The sequence below is a fragment of the Anolis sagrei genome, chromosome 4, assembly GCF_037176765.1.
Source record: "Anolis sagrei isolate rAnoSag1 chromosome 4, rAnoSag1.mat, whole genome shotgun sequence".
In the NCBI taxonomy this organism is placed as follows: Eukaryota; Metazoa; Chordata; class Lepidosauria; order Squamata; family Dactyloidae; genus Anolis; species Anolis sagrei.
In genome coordinates, this window is record NC_090024.1 from 137,351,298 (window position 1) to 137,365,096 (window position 13,799).

The 13,799-nt window shown below is 41.7% G+C and overlaps 1 protein-coding gene across 1 annotated transcript in view; it reads right to left on the bottom strand.

The window, feature by feature from the left end:
* The window catches only part of LOC132774236 (PH and SEC7 domain-containing protein 2), a 66,262-nt gene extending 53,861 nt beyond the window's left edge, over nucleotides 1-12,401 (bottom strand). The window contains exon 1 of the mRNA XM_060774132.2: nucleotides 11,982-12,401. The gene's annotated coding sequence lies outside the window, so the exon portion shown is untranslated. The remainder of the gene's footprint in view (nucleotides 1-11,981) is intronic.
* Nucleotides 12,402-13,799: the final 1,398 nt, after the last annotated feature.

Below are 13,799 nucleotides of genomic sequence, written 5' to 3' on the forward strand. Positions count from 1 at the left end.
TAACTTGTTACACTTAATCTACACTTAAATTTATCAAATGTCCTCCCTTAGACAATTTCTATTTTAAAAATCAATAACTATAGCAGGGGGAGACTTGCCGTTCATTTCAGAACCGTTTCTCATTGCAATTTGTTATATTTGACCTTGAGTAAAGTCCTTCATCTTGCTTTCTATAACAAAGAAATTCTATGACAAAGAAATTCTTTATTCACTTGTTAAGAGAGCTGTTGCTTTCTAGTGATCAAAAGGCAACGATCAGGCTAGATTAGACTGTTTCCATCTCATTTTGTAGTCTCTCTCTCTCTTACACACACACACAGAGCTCACAAGCAACTCGCAGAGCTATTTATGATTTTTCCCTACTAACATCCTTAACCTGCACATTTGCATGCCAGCTGATGCCTTGTTATTCATGTGTTCTGTTCTGCTTTGGACCGTTCTCACCTGGAATACTGACCCCGTTCTGGGCACCACAGTTGAGGAATCAGAGGCGGCCCTAGGTAATTTTCAATGGTAAGCAAACATACTGGCTATTTGGAATTGTAGGAGTTGAAGTCCAAAACACATGGAGGGCCAAAGTTGTCCCATGCCATCATTCATATATATATATATATATATATATATATATATATATATATACACACACACACACACACACACACACACACATACATACACACACACACACACACACACACACACACACACACAAGCTGTCCCCTGACACGCATTGCTGTGATCCAGTCTGGTGATCTTGAAAAGAAAGTAATGAGAAAGTTGGTTTCTAATATATGTAATTTCTTGAGGCTTGTGGGTAAACAGTACCTGGTAGTTATTCCACAGATATATAAACCTCACTTGCCTAGTTTCCAACAGAACTCACAACCTCTGAGGATGCCTGCCACAGATATGGGCGAAACATCAGGAGAGAATGCTTCTAGAACAAACTCATAGCAACCCAATATTCCAATCCATTCAAAAAACACTATGGTTTCAGATAGTGACCAACCAATTGTAAAAAGGCCAGCACTGCCCAAATCCCTCTTATTTCACATCTTGAAGATCAAATCAACAACCCACCCATTTAAAAAGACTACAGGCAGTCCCAAACATCCAATTCCTAGTTAAGAATAGTGGTGAGACAGCAGGAAGTGAGAGAAACTGACCACTCAGAAGGGAAATTCGGTCCTGAAAGAGCGAGCCCTTGTCGTCCCGGCCTGAGAGCTGTGCGAAAGGCAAAGCCCCGGCGTGGCCATTTTGGGTCCGAGCGCATTCTTCTTACCTCTGGAGGCTCACAGGGCAAAAGGGGGCGGGGCCAGCAGGGCTCGGCCCAATGGGAGGCGCGCGCGGCAAGTCCTGCAGGCCAAGGGAGACAAAAACGCCAGTGTGCGTCCTTCTCCCAGTGTTAAGAAGTGTGCGGAGAAGGAGGGGCAATGCAGGGCGCGCACTTCCTAACGCCGGGGAAAGGATTGCGCAGCGGCGTTGCTGGACATGTGGGAAAAGAGGCCTCGTGCATGCCTCTTTTCCTGCGTGCCCAGCAACACTGCTGCATGTCCCTTTCCCGGCGTTAGGAAGTGCGCGCCCTGCATCGCCCCTCCTTCTCCGCACACTTCCTAACACCTGGAGAGGGACGCACACTGGTATTTTTGTCTCCCTTGCCCTGTGAGGAGGAGGAGAGACCCAATGGGCACTTGCGAGGGAAGGAAGGAGGGAGAGCAAGCTGCCTCTTGGTGTTCTTCGGGGCAGGGGCACCTCAAGAGCTCCTCAAGAGCGCCCCCCGAGACGCGCGCTATACGCAAAAGCGTACTTTGCGTACCGTGTTGAGCCGCCTCTGTGAGGAATGATATTGACAAGTTTGAATGTGTTCAGAGGAGGTCAACCAAAATGATTAAAGATCTGAAAGCCATGCCCTATGAGGAGCGGTTTAGGGAGTTGGGCATATTTTAGCTTGGAGAAGAGAAGATTAAAAGGAATGTCTAAATATTTGAAAGGATGTCATACAGAAGATGGAACAGGCTTGTTTACTACCAGTTGGATATAGAGCAATGGGTTCAAACTTCAGGAAAAGAGAGTCCACCTGAATATTATGAGGAACTTTGCACAATCCTTAAACTGCAAGAGCTGTTTGACAGTGGTATATTCTGCCTCAGAATGTAGGGAGTCTCCTGCTCTGGAAGTCTGATACAAGGGCTAGATGACCCTCTGTCAGGAGCACTTTGATTCTGGGTTCCTGCGTGGCAGCTGATCGACCTGAATGGCCCTTGTGAACTCTTCCAATTCAATAATTCTATGAGCCCTTGGTGAGATCTTTTCCTGTTTCTGAACTATAGACTTAAGCATGAGCTATCATGATGACCTTGGGTTTTTATTTTTTCTTCAATATAATTCTTAGGCATCACAATACCGCTTGGGTATCTCTTGTCTGAAATGCATAGGACCAGATGTGCTTGGGATTTCAGAATTTTTGGATTTTGAATAGCTGTATTTGCATACAAAGACAGAATGCCGTATGTTTGAGATGAGATGAAATACAAAATTAAAATGTATTTCATATGCACCTTCCATACATAGTCTGAAGGCAAGTTTATATAACATTTTTACTAATTCTGTGCAAGAAAGAATATAATTCAAGTATTTCTGACAGCTCTAAAAGCCCTAAAAAGTCATATCTTCACTGCACAAGGAAATAATATGTGAAAATATTAGAAAATGGGTTTTCCATGTTGAGAAACTCTGTTGGGAAGAATCCTGGATGGATGAAAACATTTGCAGTTCAGAACTTACTCTACACAAAATTTCTATTTAGTTGTTTCGCATAGAATACAGCATTTTCTACACAAGACATAGTGCTTTCAGTACAAAAAGCAATATTCATGTGCAGAAATATTGTTTCATGCAAATAAAGTACTGTTTCAAACTGTCAATTGTTTTTTGAAAATTGCACAGTTTTTTACTTTCCTACAGTGAGAAGAAAATTTCTAAAATTATTGGTTATTTCCTTTGAGAAGATAATTAGTGAATACTTATCTCTCCATGTCAACCAGGCTTCCTTGATGGGGATAGTGCATAATGGTGGTGCCATAATTCAAAAGGCCCTCTTCTTCATACTTACCGGTTACACCCTGCCCTCCTCCTTTTTCCAAGCCATGCAGCTACCTTTGCTAACATCATCAAAGGCACCTGGTTTCATGGCCACTTCTGTAGTGACAAATGATGTAAATGGTAAAAGGGATAATCTAGTTGCACTGAACCTGGTTTTAGCCCAACAAAAGTGTTCAGATTCTGCTCCTGCTACTGCCACAGTTCGGGAGCAGAAAGTTATAAACAATTTCTTTTTCATGTCAGTAGAGACTTGAAAAACTGCAAGTTGCTTATGTTGTGAGAGAATTGGCCATCTGCAAGGACATTGCCTAGGGGATGCCTGGATGTTTTGATGTTTTTACCATCCTTGTGGGAGGCTTCTCTCATGTCCCTTCATGGGGAGCTGGAGCTGATAGAGGGACCTCATCCGCACTCTCCCCAGATTTGAACCTGCGACCTGTGTGTCTTCAGTCCTGCCGGCACAAGGGTTTAACCTACTGTGCCACCAGGGTCTCCACACTTCAAAATAATCTGCATTCAGGTGCCTTGTGATTATGTTTTTGATGGTTTTTTATATGGTTTTTATAATGTTATGTTGAATGTTTTTAATTGTATTTCTTATGAATGTATGCCATCAAATTGTTGCCAATCTGTAACCCGCCTTGAGTCGCATTAGGGCTGAGAAAGGTGGTCTTGAAATGCCGTAAACAAACAAACAAACAAACAAATAAATAAATAAATAATCCTTCTATCAAGAAATAATCAGATGGTCTGATTTGCCCATTGTATGCTGCCTCCTCTCCGCTTTTAGCACAGAGCCCATTAGATGAGGGACGGGCACTTTTGGTTGGACTCTGCTCAGAAAGTGGAGAGGAAGTGGCACATGCCGCTGCTGTGGCAACACAGGAGCCTTCCCATGTTGCCTTACCAGCAATGGGGGGAAGCCAGGTGGCAATTCTTCCCCCCATGGAATGATGGGTAAACCAATTTACACAATGCAGGGTGTAGAGCAATGAGTCCTCCATGCCCCCACCAGGTGCCCATGGGTTTGCCATGATGTCTGGTAAATCCATAGACCTTTATAATGAGGTTCTTAGTGTAGGGTCCCCATACTATATGGATCCTAGGCGTGTTCCCCATGCCCATTTATGCCATAATCTGGCCCCGATTCGAAACATTTATTTTAAAAATCCCAATCTCTAGCCCTTGAAGGAGCTGCAATATGAGGCAAAATGTAGTGTCAGTGCTGTGATCTAACTCTGGTGCAGTGGTTTGTTGAAAACTTTAGAGTAATTGCCTGCTCTGTCCCTTTCTTCTTCTTCCTTCCTTCCTCCTACCATCTCTTGGCACTGGATAAGAAAGGTGTGTTGCCCATGGAAAAGAGGGAGAAAGGCCACATGTAGATATACTGCAGCCAGGAGAATGTTGGCAGCAAAAGGTGAACACAAGCAGCATACAGAAACCCTGGCAACAGCTGAGCAACATCGAATAGTGTGATGTTATCTGAGAAAAAGAAAAACAGATGTACAGATGGAAGCTCCCCCCCCCCCCCCCCCCCCCCCAGTGACCAGGATTCAGGCTTCTTATTTAGCTGGGAAGGGCTTACAAGTTATGGAAACTAGGTGGCAAAGCCAATTACCAACATGATGGCAATTACTGATGGACTGGAGCAGTTTTAATGCTTTTAAAAATGATTTCAGGCCCATCCAGTTACTGAAAGATACGTGTGCATATGTATTTTGGCTGCTTATGTCACTTTTAAGGAACAGTTAGCTGGCATAGCATTGGTGCAGCTGAAGCTATTACTAGATCCTAGTCAATGTGTGTGGGGCGGGGCACCTGCATATTTGTTTTCTCAGCATGTATGGCATGAGTGAAGACTATAATGGGTGATTGGTATCTACTGGGGTTTGGTTCCAGCTTCCCACCCTCACCCCCCACGGATATTATAATCTGTGGATGCTCAAGCCCCATTATACTGAAAGGTTGTCCTTATATGAAATGGGAAAATAAAGGTTTTGTTTGGGTTTTTTATAAAATGCAATATTTTCAAGCCATGGATGGTGGAATCTGCATTTAAAATTTGTGAACATGAAGAGCTGACTGTATATGAATGCACGATAAAAAGAGCATTGGCATCCTTCTTTCCCACCTGTCTGTTTCCCTTAATAAGTAAGTCCATGAAAATCAACCCTAATAAGAAGCGTAAAATGTAATACTGATGTTTCAGTTTTTGATTTCCACCATTTTGCTTCCTCCCCGCTAAATCCCCTCCCTAGTTCTTTCTCCCATCCACTGTGGCTTTGTTTCTTTCATTCCTTCTATTTCTCTCCCACCCCAACTCTTTTTTCCAACCTTTGATCTTCCAAATCCCAGTTTAACACTCTAATCACCATGCCACACTTGTCAGGCAAAGGGATTTATAAAATGCTGTGGCGGCGGTGTTTTTGCACAGTTTTACATTTTCACTGAAAATTATTAATGAAGCTAAAATGGTTACATTTTTTGAGACCACAGGGTTAGGCATGCTTGCCAGGGAGTAAGAATATTGAACTCAGTGGGACTTTCTTTTCAATAGCTTGCACTGTAAATGAGCCAGTATATAAAGGAGGTACTTGCTCGCCATAGGTTTTGCAATTTGATTCCACTTGACTGTTACTACTTTATTTAGTTATTTCGGTTGCTTCTACCCCGCCCTTCTCACCCCGGGGGGGACTCAGGGCGGCTTACAAAAGCGAGGCACAATTCGATGCCCGCATCACATAACAGCAAAGGACAATAACATCAATTAACAAGACAGCAATTCTAGCAATAACAACAATTAACAGAAGACAATAATTATTATAGGCAAAAACAGCCATAAAACCAATAAAAGCAATAAAAGCAATACAAACCTAATTGACGGTCAGCGTTTCACAATCTCATAGTTAAATTCCAATTCCACAATTGTCAGTCCTTTCAGTCCTATCCATCTGGTTTCCATATCTAATTGTCAGATTGCCCAAAGGCCTGGTCCCACAACCACATCTTTACCTTTCTCCTGAAGGTGAGGAAGGATGTTGATGCCCTGATTTCCCCCGGGAGTGAGTTCCACAGGTGAGGGGCCACCACTGAGAAGACCCTGCTCCTTGTCCCCACCAGCCTCACTTGTGATAGCGGTGGGGTCGAGAGCAGGGCCTCCCCAGATGATCTCAAATTCCGGGGTGGGACATAGAGGGAGATACGTTCGGACAGATACACAGGACTGGAACTGTAAAGGGTTTTGTAGGTCAAAACCAGCACCTTGAATTGTGCTCGGAATTGAACTGGCAGCCAGTGGAGCTGACACAGCAGGGGGGTGGTGTGCTCCCTGTATGTCGCTCCGGTAAGCAATCTGGCTGCCGCTCGTTGGACCAGTTGAAGTTTCCGAACAGTCTTCAAGGGCAACCCCACATAGAGTGTGTTGCAGTAATCTATACGGGATGCAACAAGAGCGTGGACCACTGTGGCCAGATCAGACTTCCCAAGGTACGAGCGCAACTGGTGCACAAGTTTTAATTGCGCAAAAGCTCTCCCGACCACTGCCAAAACCTGGGGTTCCAGGCTCAGCGATAAGTCCAGGATCACTCCCAAGCTGCGAACCTGAGTCTTCAGGGGGAGTGTAACCCCGTCCAGCACAGGCTGTAACCCTATACCCTGTTCGGCCTTACGACTGACCAGTAGGACTTTATCCTATGAACCCCTGGAATTCGTAACCCAGCAAGGTGTCAACATTCTCAGCTAGTAACCAAAGTGCCAATCTACTGAGGATTTTACATTCCTCACCAAACAGCACATTCCAGGATTCTGTAAAATGGAAACATAACAGTGAAAGTGGCCCCACATTGCTATTAACAGACACACCCAAAATAAGTAATGTCATTTAAAAATACGGGTCAAATATGGCTGCCCCAAAACTGCTGCCAAGAGGACCATATGTCATGGAGGTAAAGTGGGGAAAGAAAGTCCTCTGTATGCTGCCTTGAATGGTAAAATGAATTTTCTTAAACTGCATAACAGACAGATTCGTTGCCTGGATTTGAAAAATGGGAATATCGCAAAACTAAGAGGGCATTAACAAGATAATAAAAGAGGGGAAAATACAACTGTTGTCATTACCACAACCTGAGCATTCCAAAATTGTGCCAGATCAAAGAATACCCCAAGCATCAAACTTATATCCTTGAGGAGAGTGCAACTCCTTTCAAGGAAGAAGATTTTCGAACATTTATATCTCGTCCTTCTCAACCCTGAAGAGGGACTCAGGGCAACTTACAACTAGCAATCATTAGGTGCCAACAAACAAATAATCGCAGTATAGACAATTAACACTAAGTAAACCAACAAGATCCAAATATTAACCATTAAAGTATTAAAAACAACCAAGCCTAAGTCCCCAAATCCAAATCGTAATCTAGAGTTCCAGTCCAAGGTCTATTCATTGATAGTTCTCAGAAGTCATTGCAGTTGCTGCTCGGTCAGCTGCTCTAATGCTTGGTCCCAAAGCCAAGAATACAAACATACAACATATTTCTTCAATTCTAAAATGCAATTGATTGTAAGATGCACACTAATTTCAGTACTACCAATAGAATATATATACAGACAGCCCCCAAGTTAGAAACACAATAGGTTGTGTAGGTTTATTATTAAGTTGAATTTCTGTGTAAGTTTGAACAGGTACATTTTTAAAAGTGTAACTCTCACCAAAATATATATGTTTAGCCTTGGATAGCACAGGGAAGGGTCAATACTCCTGTGGTATTTGTTTTGTTGTCTGTGTCCCTCCTGTTTGGAAGATTTCACTCCACTTTTTGTCCTTTTGGCTTGTTGTGGAAACAAGAACTGGTGATAAAGCTTCAGTTGAGACCCCTTTCCCCTATGACAATATTTTCAGGAGTGAATTTACCTTCCTAGGGGTAGGTTTTTTCCTCACTTCCTATTGTCTCACCCTCATTCTTAACTATGAGTCATATGTAAGTTGTACGTTTGTAACTTAGGGACTACCTGCATATATACACACACTAGATTCTAAGATGTACATCATTTTAGAGATATTTATATGGGGTAGAAAGTGTGTCTTAGAACTGAGAAATATATACATATATTTCTAGACCAGGATTGGAGAGCTTTGTTCTCTAGGCTTTATCAGGTGCCACGCCCCTTTCCCATGACATCATCTAGGGGTTGCCAACCCTTTCTCTGTTCCCCTCACCTCATTGTAAAAAGTTGGGACACCTTTCCTAAGGATTAGTTACTGGCAGTAAGAACTTTCACTTTTTTGGTCTCATTTTTTTGGCCTTGGACACACCTGAAGGGGTTTCCTCCAAACTCAGAACATGTATCCAAGCTACTAACTATGATATGTACCCCATTTTGGTCCTTAGTCACCTGATCCCAACACAGTGTTTTCATCTTACATAAATTAAGTTTCATTTGGTACACTGATATCCAATTCTTTACTGTTTAAAGCAAGAATGGAACTGTGTGGCCTATGGGACACTTGGAGTAGTATGTGCAGTCTCTGAGACACAACCCATCCCTTAATTAAAATGAATGCTTTTAAAATGTCACGGGGTGATTATTGGGGGGGGGGGGACTCCAATCCAAAGCAGGCAGACCACCCCCAAGGTCCCAAAAGTATTGTTACTTCCAGTTCATCATATGGCCATCACATTGGTGCAGTTTTGTAGGGTTTCAGAAGAAGCCGAAATGGTACTATGAGTCCTAGTAGGCTTCAGAACATATCCAGCCTTGGATGAACATTTCCAACACCTTTCTATAATCAATTTAAAAGTAAAATGATGATACTGAGTACAGAGAGAACATTTAAATCCATATTTGTGGATGACTTCACTCTAGTGGTTTTATCTACATAAGAAAGAGCATGGAAGACAAGATGGATCCCAGCAGCACTAGAGCAAAGAGGTTGTAAGCATTTGTTGTATGCTCTATCTGAGTGCTCCCCAGAGTTGACTAGTTGGGCACTCTGGGGACACAGTGTTGGGCTAAACAGGCCATTGCTCCAACCTGTTATATTCTTAAGTCATGAGTCAGAACTAATCTACTGACATCACTTTCTAAATTCTATTCACAAATACTTCAGGAGATGTCCTTTGGAAAATCCCAGAGTATACATCAATGTACACTTCCTTCATCCACTGTTGTGCATAAATCATACATTATGACCACCAAAACTGTTTTGTTTTGTTCCATTTCTGGCTGGAAACCAGACTTAAAATGACCTACATCACCTTTACTCGGGAAAATTTAGATCAAGACAAAACATGGATGTATCTTCATCATTAACTGAATTTTTGAGAGTACAGGAGAACAACTTATGTCTAAAGGGTTACAAACAACTGACTCCTACAGTACAGTAGACCCATAGTAAATTTCATTCAGATATTTGTAACTTCTGCTTTCTATATAGACAGTCCCAATCCCATCATTTACATTACCCACCACAGGGCAAGAATTAAGTGTACACATGATGAATCACAAATGTTCCAAATTCACATCCTCTGGTTGAACAAACTAAAATGCATCCATAGAAATTTGATAAGAAAGAGTACAATGTATACTCATGTATAGGTCTACCTCATGGATAAGTCAGGGCAGGTTTAAGGGATTTTTGATATGGTAAGTCCCCAGTGGCACAGTGGGTTAAAGCACTGAGCTGCTGAACTTGTTGACCGAAAGGTTGCAGGTTCAAATCCAGGGAGCATCGTGAGCACCCGCTGTTAGCCCCAGCTTCTGTCAACCTAGCAGTTCAAAAACATGCAAATGTGAGTAGATCAATAGGGAAGGTAACGGCGCTCTATGCAGTCATGCCGGCCACATGACCTAGGAGGTATCTATGGACAATGCCGGCTCTTTGGCTTAGAAATGGAGATGAGTACCACACCCCAGAGTCATACGCGACTGGACCTTTTACTAAGTCAACGATAATTCCACATTTAAGTCAAAGGTCATTCTGCAGAGAAGAGAAAGCAGAACTTCCACCTCAAGTGGTCAGTTGTCCCTGGCTACTGCCACTATTTCCTCTCTCAGGTGTCCAGAAGTAGCACCATGTCAGAACCATTCAAGTGGGTTGGCATTTCTTTAAGTTTATCTCAGGACAAAGTTTGTGCCTTTTGCCACTCTACTCTGAGAAGGGGATCGTTCATTTTAAAAAAGGGATAAGGTACAGTGCCCCCACTGACCCGTGCATAAATTGACCCAGTTTTTAAATTTTTGACTGAAATGTCTAGACTTATATATGGGTATATGGGGTAATTGATATCTCTAGTGCAATCTCTGTACAGTTACAGTCTGACCTAGAATAGTATACAAACATGAACTGTCATATTATATCGATTGATAAGCCACAACTCTGAGTAGATCTTAACAATTACATTTCCCTGTGCTTGGAGATATTAATTACATTGATTCATCCCCATTAATAGAAGCCTTTTGCATTATGGTTTACTTTCATAGTACTAATAGGATAGAACAATTAAAAATTAAGGGGGCAATAGTACTTTGCAGAGACAACAAAAAGTGCCTTTCTCACTGCAATTTGGAGATGCCTTCAAATGACATTTTCATTGTGCAGGCACATAATGAGACCAGGCAAAACTGGTGTGCCAGCCCAAATTAAGAAGAGTCTGATGGAGTTCCAGCTACCATAGAAACATAGCAAGTCTGTGACATGAAACTGAATGCATTTCACGATCAACACGAATACAATTTTCAGGGAATCTGTCTTTGTAGTGCAGTTTGCCTTAGGCAGGAGAATTTCTGCCTAATAAATTATTCATTTCTTTCGATGCTGACACATTTCCTTTTACCACTTGCAAAATGTCACACACAGTCTGGTTTGTAAAGGTGAAACAAGCAGGCAAAATTGCATTGTGAGAATCCAGAGTTTGGGAGGGGCGGGGATGGGGGTGAAACGTGGGTAGGGCAAATCGACTCTCCTTTTGGTGACAAAAAGACCTTTGTAGATTTCCCTTCCTGGTGTATTTGGAGAACAGGTCCCAATGACTCTCTCAGTTCATTTCCAGTTTGACAAATGCACACAAATGGTTATGTTGTAATTCCAATAATCAAATGGTGCAAAAGCAGCCATATCCATTAAGCATCGGAATCGGTCTCATATTAGTGCACTAAATCTTTCTGAGTAACAGGAACGGAGCAGAGGAAAAACACAATCCCCTAAAGCACATACACACCGCCACTACTACTAGCATGAGTCGGCTGCAGCAGCCTCAGATTCTTCCATGGTCCAGATGCAGTCGTATCACTTCACCTTCTCTGTACCATCTCCATGACAACCATGTAATTTGGGCGCTATACTGCCGAAGTGATGCTCAAATGTAACAGTGTTATAAAATACAACACAGACTAAATCAGAGTTAAGGAAATCTGTATTGTACTGTATTATAACATAAGGTTTAAAAGGGGAAATAAAATGATAAAATGATTTGATGGTATTGCTAATTTTACAGTCTCTGAGCAAAGATTGAGCTACACAATCGTACAATCATTTTCTCCCTTTGGTTTTCTTCCCACAGTTCATTTATATAAATAATAATCCACATATGCAAATGATTCAAGGGTTGTGAAATCAATAAGATTACCATTGAGCCATATTTTCCACACCCCATGCTCTTCCTCTAAGTGAAACTGGATACACACACATAAACGTACCGAAGGATGCACATTGGACATGTCTAAAGATAAATCAAATCCAGCTTTAAGCAAATGCATCAAATATTAATGAGTGCTCTAACACTAATAAAATGCCTTACCAAGAACAATATTACATGCCTTGACACAGACAGAGGTGATTGAATACAGGATCGAAAAAAAAATGTCTATATTGTTATTTCACTTACCGGAGGTAAAAGCTTCCCCCCCAAAATGCAGTTCCTTTTTCTCAGCAATCCATGTAAAATAATCAGCAGCTACATGTAAGGAGTCATCCTTTCCCCAGTGCCTTCCCAGACTTTCCTTTTATTGTCTTTCCTCGGCACTTGTAACGGGTCACGCCTCCCTAGCTTTCCTTCAGGTGTCAAAAGATTGCTAGGAAGCAGGTTGTAGGAAAGGCAGGAGGAGAGAAAAGAGGAGGGGTGGGAGAAAAGCCTGAAAGGGAAGGTTGAGGATGATGGAGCCTGTATTCACTGAAAGAGCAGGGGGAGACCTGCTGCACAAGGGTTCGGATGGAAACGCGTTCAAAGAGAGTGAACAATTTAATTAGGAGTTACTATAGCAAGCGCGAGGAAATGGCTAAGAATATTTAACGTTTTCCTCCAAGATGTGTGGAATGGATCTGCCTTCTGCTAACCAATCAGAAACCTTGAAACTAGAACTCGGAAATTCCTGCCAAACCGGCAAGCTGTCTTTAAGAAAATAGGGTGCATACAAAACAATAAGCTCTTTAAAACTTGCAAGAATATACTTACATGGCTTGTCTGCCCTTCCTCCAAGCCATCTAACTGGAGTGTTGCACAAAGAGCAGCTTTTGGGTGGCTTTTAACTGCTTTTGCTTCCTGTTTTTTAAATAACCTATATTATTATACTTTTCATCTGTTCTTGAGCAAAGAACATGCTCATTAATTTTTTATGTATATTCTATATATTTGTAGGTTTGCTTTACTTTACACCAGAGCTTTCCAAATTGTGTGTCACGACATATTGGTGTGTTGTCTGAAGTGTGTAGGTGTATCATGCAAATGTTAACGAGAAACCTCTGAAAATATGAAATAAGCAATAAATCATACATATTTTCAAAAATAAAGGAAGGATTTTCATGAGGTATGTTGTGTCCCCAAATATTTGATGACTGAGTCAATAACTCTTGACCACACTGACGGATGGTGATGAATTGTGATTTCACTCTGACGACCTGGCCTTGCGTAATTGTATGATTGTATTTTAATGTATTTAATGTATTCATGTATTATGAGGCTGTGATGTTTTATACTATTATATATGAATCTCCTGTTGTGAACCATCCTGAGTCCCTCTTCGGAGGTCGAGAAGACCGGGTTATAAAAGCTCTAAATAAATAAATAAATAAATAATATTTCATTATTACAATTTATGTATCTGCCTGTATCTCTTATAAGGGGTTGGTTTAACCTCCAATTTGCTACTAAAACCAAACTACTGTGTTTTGTTGAAGGCTTTCATGGCTGGAATCACTGGGGTGTTGTAGGCTTTTTCAGGCTATATGGCCATGTTCTAGAGGCATTCTCTCCTGACGTTTCACCTGCATCAATGGCAAGCATCCTCAGAGGTAGTGAGGACCTCACAACCTCTGAGGATGCTTGCCATAGATGCAGACAAAACGTCAGGAGAGAATGCCTCTAGAACATGGCCATATAGCCCAAAAAAACCTACAACAACCCAAACTACTGTGTCGCAAAAGGGTGTCACCAGCATGAAATGTCTGGAAAGCTTTGCTTTGCATGCAGAGATTATACTGGCACAGAAAGTCCATCAAGGTGTATATTCTATTATGTATGATTCTTTTTCTATGCATGATATTATCACTAGATTACAATTTACCGTTTAGTTAGCAAGGAATGCCTGGAACTGAGAAAAGAATTCTGAAAATCATTTTTTTCTACTTTCTTTTTAGAACGTAACACCTGTCCTATGTCCTATTTTCTCTTGGTTCTACTGGGCTGGATTCTAAGGAATGTGATGTG